The sequence below is a fragment of the Sorex fumeus genome, unplaced genomic scaffold, assembly GCF_029834395.1.
Source record: "Sorex fumeus unplaced genomic scaffold, SorFum_2.1 ptg000265l, whole genome shotgun sequence".
Taxonomy (NCBI): Eukaryota; Metazoa; Chordata; class Mammalia; order Eulipotyphla; family Soricidae; genus Sorex; species Sorex fumeus.
In genome coordinates, this window is record NW_026606322.1 from 2,635,386 (window position 1) to 2,641,872 (window position 6,487).

The window sequence follows — 6,487 nt, forward strand, 5'->3', positions numbered from 1 at the left end:
TTTAGTATTGTTCTAATGACAAAACTTTTGTGGATAAAAAAACTACTCGACCAAAGTGTTATGTATTTATAATGGAATTCTTGAGAGGTGACATTTAAATTGAGGTAGTTACATTGACATTTTGGCTAATTTTTATTCCTAGAATCCAGTCTCAGTGTCACCAACCAGAGATGGTGAGGCAGTTCTAGTGTATTATGAAATAGGAAGTCCAGCTAATGCAATATTTTGTTTCTGTGGTGCCAGGGATTGGCTGGTCTAAGTATGGTAGTCAGGGTTGTTATATGAGTGGGGAGGTAGACCTGAGGATAATTATTATAATATTAGAAGGGAAATACATGATTTCAATGTGTACTGAATAAATCTCTTCTAAAATTAGTATTTAAAACTGTTACCAAATTTAAAGGTAAAGACTTCCATTATAAATTGTGCCTCAAGATTGAGAAATTTTGTGTTAATGTAAATAAAAGTCAGAAGCAGTCCACATTAGTGCAGTGTAATACTGTAGAATACAAATCATTATAAGATCAATTTTAAAAGAGGAACAAGGGCTGCTGATGTGTTAAATGAAATATTTAAAACAGGGCAAAATTGAGAAGTCACCAGACCCTCAGGGTTGTCCCTGAGCCCAGAAAGCCCTTTGAATTAATAGTTGTTTTAAAGTTAACTGGCCCACTTACTACCACCAGAATTTATTCAGTTTCCCCTATGGGGACATTGATGAGATCCTTCCATAATGAAGGGCCAATACCTCATTAACCTAGAATCAGTGGTTAATGTTTACCTTTCCAACACTAAGCAAATAGTTTGATTTCTTAAAGCATTTTAATGGTAGCTTTTCATCTAAGTTACTCTAAATATTATGTATGATTCTTTGTAAGCAACGTTATTAGGCACAATATTATATAAAATGCATTTTACTTTTTGAGATAGTTTAATAGTAATTTGATGCATGTAATAATTTTCTTTCATTATAATCATATTTGTTTATTTTTGAGTTTTAAGAATTTATCTGGCAGTACTCGGGCAATTCCTTCTTGTGTGCTCGTGGCTCACTTCTGGTGGTGCTTGAGGGACATACGCACTGCCAGGAATTGAACCAATGTCAGCTGTATGCAAGGAAAACGCCTTAGCCTGTGTACTATCCTCCAGCGTCCATGCTAAAATTTTTTTGCATTTGACAAGGGGAATTATTGGGGATCCTGAGGAACTCCTTCCTCCAGAACACCTGTGGTTGAGTGTAGGGCTTCTGGAGAGGGAGCCCCAATTATGTGTGCTGTCAGAGAAGGGCAAAGCCATAAGGATAAGAGTTCCTGAAATCATCAGCGAAAGGCATTTTTCCCCCCTTTTTTTGAAGCTATTTTATAAAGACATAGCTATTTCCACTAAGGAATGGCAAGTTCTTTAGCAGCTTTACATTAATAGCATCATAAGAGATATTGCTGTAAGTCATAGTTTTACACTTACTTTTTTTGTTTTAATTTTTTTCATGTATCTAGTATTTCTCTATCGCCACTAATACTTGCTAAGAATTAATGTAGAAAATAACAGTTCACTAACAGGGTAATACTAAGTTGGGTGCTACTAGACTTTTATCTAACATTGATCAGTCTTGGTTTCTCATAAGGAACAGTATTCAATCTAGTAAATAGTAAAGTCATTTAGTTTAATGAAGGTTATTTATGTACCATTGGGCCAGAAAGCCTTGGCCTCTGTTCACCAGAAATTACTTTTTTGGCTGAGAATAAGTTTAATAGAATGTTCTATTCTAAATTCTAGTTAAAATAGGAAACGTTGATGATTGACATTGTTATGGTTGGTAATAAATTCGTTCAATTGGCTACTTTGATATTTTATGGAATCCTTGCACTATGTCAAATGATTGACATAATGATAATGTTATTGAGAGAGTATATTGACACTCAATCACTTTATAGCAATTACAGATTGCTATTGACACAAATCTGTGTGCCTGTTTCTGAGATGTGTTGCATGTCCAAGACCACTTTGTATTCTTGTAACAAAAGTGGGAGGAATATTGTAAATAGCCAGTATTTTAACTTTGGGACTTATAAAACTTGAGACGTTAGATAACAAAAAAATATTGAAAATGTGCTTCTACTTTGGTTAAATTACGTTTTATTACCTAATTTCTTAACTTTTTTAATTTGAAATTTTTGAATTAGGAATACCTATAAATATATATATATAGTTAATACTAATAATTGTAACCATAGTTAAACTTTGATTCAATAATTAAACTTATAGCATCAAATGTACATACTGTACTGGTAAATGCAGTTTTTAAAAAAATCTATCACTGGTTCCTGTACTCGAGACATACATAAAAAGCAAAATGTGCTGTTACATTAATTAATCTTTGAATTTTGCCTTATCAGACATTGTGCCTTTTTTTATTCAGTATTTTATTGATACCTTATTTGGTATTCCAGGAAAGTAGCAGTATTTTGTCTTAAAGGTTTACCAAAAAAACTATCTGAAATCTGTTTAATATTGGTATTTGCTTGATTACTTACTATATTTTTGCTGTTTGTTCATTGTATATTTCAGTGCAGGAGTACACATTTTATTCATGTATTAGCTTTTCTACTCTTCTGAGGACAAGAGATTAAAGAGGAGTTAGAGGGACCAGAGCAATAGCTCAGCTTGCCTTGTACGTGGCTGATCTAGGTTCAATCCCCAGCAACCCCTGTGGTCCCCAAGCCCTTCCAGGGTTAGTGCAGAGCCAAGGGTAAATCCTGAGCACTGCCAGGTGTGGGCCAAAAACAAAGAAGATGAGTTAGATTAGGGTTCCTCTTTTTTCGTAGTCTAAACAGACACATAATGGGCACTAATGAGATAAATTGTTGAGGTCATTTTGCTTACTAAGATTAATTGCTTTTTGCACTTAGTTCAGAATCAAATATCCTTTCTTAACCTAGAGTAGTATTTGTAGTACTAAGTACATTGATACTGTATATTTTTTGTAGTGTCTTTTTTTGGTGATTTGATGTACTTTATATTTTTTGTAATGTCATTTTGGTGATCCTAGTTCACGTGATATCTTTCTAATATTCTAGAATTTGAAAGAATATTGCGGTTTTGAGTTGAGGTAAACAAAGTGGATAGGAACATTTACAGGTCTCATAGCTGAGATAGAAACAAGCTTGTGGGGCTGGAGTGATAGCACAACAGGTAGGGCGTTTGCCTTGCACGTGGCCGACCTGGTTCGATTCCCAGCATCCCATATGGTCCCCTGAGCATCGCCAGGAGTAATGAGTAGTTCTTGAGTGTAAAGCCAGGAGTAACCCCTGTGCATCGCCGGGTGTGACCCAAAAAGCAAAAAAAAAAAAAAAAAAAAAAAGCAAGCTTTTAATTCTTACATGACAGTACATAGTATTTACCATATATGACATATAGTAAATGCTGTATAATTAGTACATAGAAAAATGTCCTAATGAAGATAGACTCTGAAATTTGAGAGTGCAAGAGAAGAAGAGAAGAAATATTTGTTGTAACCTTTCTTTTCTGAGAATAATTTCCTTAACCTGTCTTGTTGGATATTCTCTTTAGAAAAGGTGTCATAAGAAAACTTCATTACTCAAGTAGGACACAGGAGGTCAGAACACTTTGGAAGATATACAAAACTTGTACATCTCTCATCAATCACACCAGTAACTGCCACATTCATGAGCAGTTTACAGTTTTCCCTGTTATGTTAGAACTGAGAAAGCTTTCAAGGTCTAAAATCTAAGCTGGTTTGAGAGATGAAAAAAATTATGTCAAGAGACTTATCTGTCTAAGATTCCACCTGGCTGAATATTGAATCCAGGTCTCTGGATTCCCACATCAATGATACTGTTAGTTGTTGCTTTATTTAATCCTCTAAACAATTCAGAAACAGTATTGGTGTGGCATTTTAACCACCCAACTAGCATCAGATGAGACTGTCTGCATTCAAAACTTAAAATCTGCTGGAAAACTTGAGAGCAAACATCTTGGGCAAGAAAAATAGTAATAGAGGACTGAGGACATGCTTTGCATGTGGAAGGCTCAGGCTAGTTCCCTGACACTGCGTGGTCCCCTGAGTACTGCTAAGTTGATCCTCAAGCACAGGCAGGAGTCAGGAGTAGCCCCCAAGCAACAAGCAGAGATCTTTGTAGCTTACTAATGTTTACAAAGCCCACTGAAGAACCTACCATGTTTGATCCTCAAGACACTGTGAAGTTGTACCAGATACGGTGAAACTTGTTAGGTTTATTATGCCTTTACTTCTCACTCCCAACATTCTCCCCCAGCCCCAAAGTCTACCTCTAGGTAACATTCTGAAAAGTAGCCAGAACCCATAACAGACCCTAAGAAAGTCTAATCAAATCTAAAAATTTCTAGTGATTTCCCACAGAGAAACCTAGGAAGACTATTACCACCAGACGTGGGTCATAGAAACAGGTGAATGTCTTTCTCCTATAAGAGGGAAGAAGCTGCTGAAAAAGTTTCAGGAAAGCAGTTCTCAAGCTTGGTTGTCCATTGGAATCACCAGTGGACTTTCTGTACTAATTCATGGGCGGCATTCCCACACCAATTGAAACCTGAACTCACTAGGTGGGGCCTGGCTTCAGTCCTAGAAGTTCTCACATGTGACCCAGTTGCCCAACAAATCCATGCATTAGTGAAAACCCTATTTTGTCACATGAGGTCAGTGGACTAGGGTTTTTTAAACACGAGAAATGGGTAAAGTCAAAGCCCAAGTTCTTAGTGTCATTACTAGGGCTAATCTATTACAATTTTTAAATGTTTCTTAAATTGGATGCATGCTTTAGACCAGGCACTGATTGATAGTCCAGTGTCCTTGCTTTTCTTCACTTCCTAAAAAACTGAATTTTTTTAGGGGAATTGTTCTATTGAGGCCAACTTCAGCTGAAGGTTAATGTCTGCTGAGCTGTGGAAAACAAAAGCAGACAGATCACATTGTTCAAAAACACTCATGAAAGGAAGGTTTGATCATATATTTTAGATTATAGCCACAAGGCAGAAGATAGCAGCTTTTCTTCACAAGGTCTGCACTGGTCACTTTGACCCCAGATAAACACATAGCTAGCGTCTTGAGTGGCAATATTAAAGAAGTGAATTATGCAGGTAGATAAAATGTGAGTATCTGCCTGGAAGAAAACATTGTTAATTCATATATAAGGATTCCTTTAGTAGGAAAGAGTTTAACTCAGCTACACACTTGTGTGAGTATTCTACATAATGTCTTCTCTATTCTTTATAATCAAGCTATCAAAGCACATAATTATATTACTGCTTCAGTCTAACAATTTCAACACCTATAAATAGGTGAAATGTTTAAATGTAAAAGTAAATGTGTTTGTAATGTCATGGAAACAAATAAAATATTTTAAAACTTGTTACTATGGGTATTTTCTTCCCACAAATAAAGACTGGATTTTAAATAATGCTTAGGGAATGCTTAAAAGTGAATTAAATTGATACCTGAAGTAAGTTTAACTTCTTGAAAATTAAGTTTCAGGTTTCTTTCCCAGCAAGGATGTGCCTACAATTTTAGAGTTGTCATTCCTTTTTTTTTTTTTTTCTTCGGTGGAGGGGCACTCATGGAGGCTGGGAACCACGGGTGCCAGAGATTCAACTGAGGTCTAATGCATTCAAAGCAAGTATCCTACCTGCTATGTATGCTATATCTCGGTCCCATTAATCACTTTTAACCTCAGTAGTCTTGACAGTGATCTATTTTTCCTGACTTCTTCATAGTCTACAATTATCCATGCTCAAAAATTTTTATTACAAATACCAAGAATTTGTACATTCTCGCATTACTCACCACACCCTTTTCAGTCGTCTCTTCAGCTCTTATTCCCTCCTAAGTCAATTTGACACTTGCAACCCATGACAGAGTTAGTGGAGTAATAAAAACTTTATTCCTGAATCTGCAGTTTAAGTTCTACTTTTTATATCATTTCCAAGTGTTTACCATCATAATTTTAAATAATTTGTTTTTTAAATTTCTTCTTAGGGCAGTAGTATAACTGAAAGACATGTAACTGATCAATAGATAAGAATAAATCAGGACTGGAGAGATAGTACACAGGGTAGTCATTTCCCTTACACACAGCCAACCTAGGTTCAATCCCTGGCATCCCATCTGGTCTCTTGAGTCCTGCCAGGAGTACTGAGCACTGCCAGATGTGACCCAAAAACAACCAAAAGGAACCTGTTACTTAAAATGTGGTATACTTGTTACTATGTTTTTAACCCTGATCTGTGAGAATTTGTCTTTAGTTCTAAGCTCAGATTGAATGATTTACCAGCAAGTTTGAGAATTGATCACACCACTTTATGCACAGGATGCAGCCATCAAAGTGAAAACCTATCTTATTTGAAAATAAATTGGGGAAAATGTTTGCTACTTTGGCATTCTTTAACAGTTATGGAAGTATTTCCTATGCCAGGTGGTTTGTGCTAGCTAGGTGAA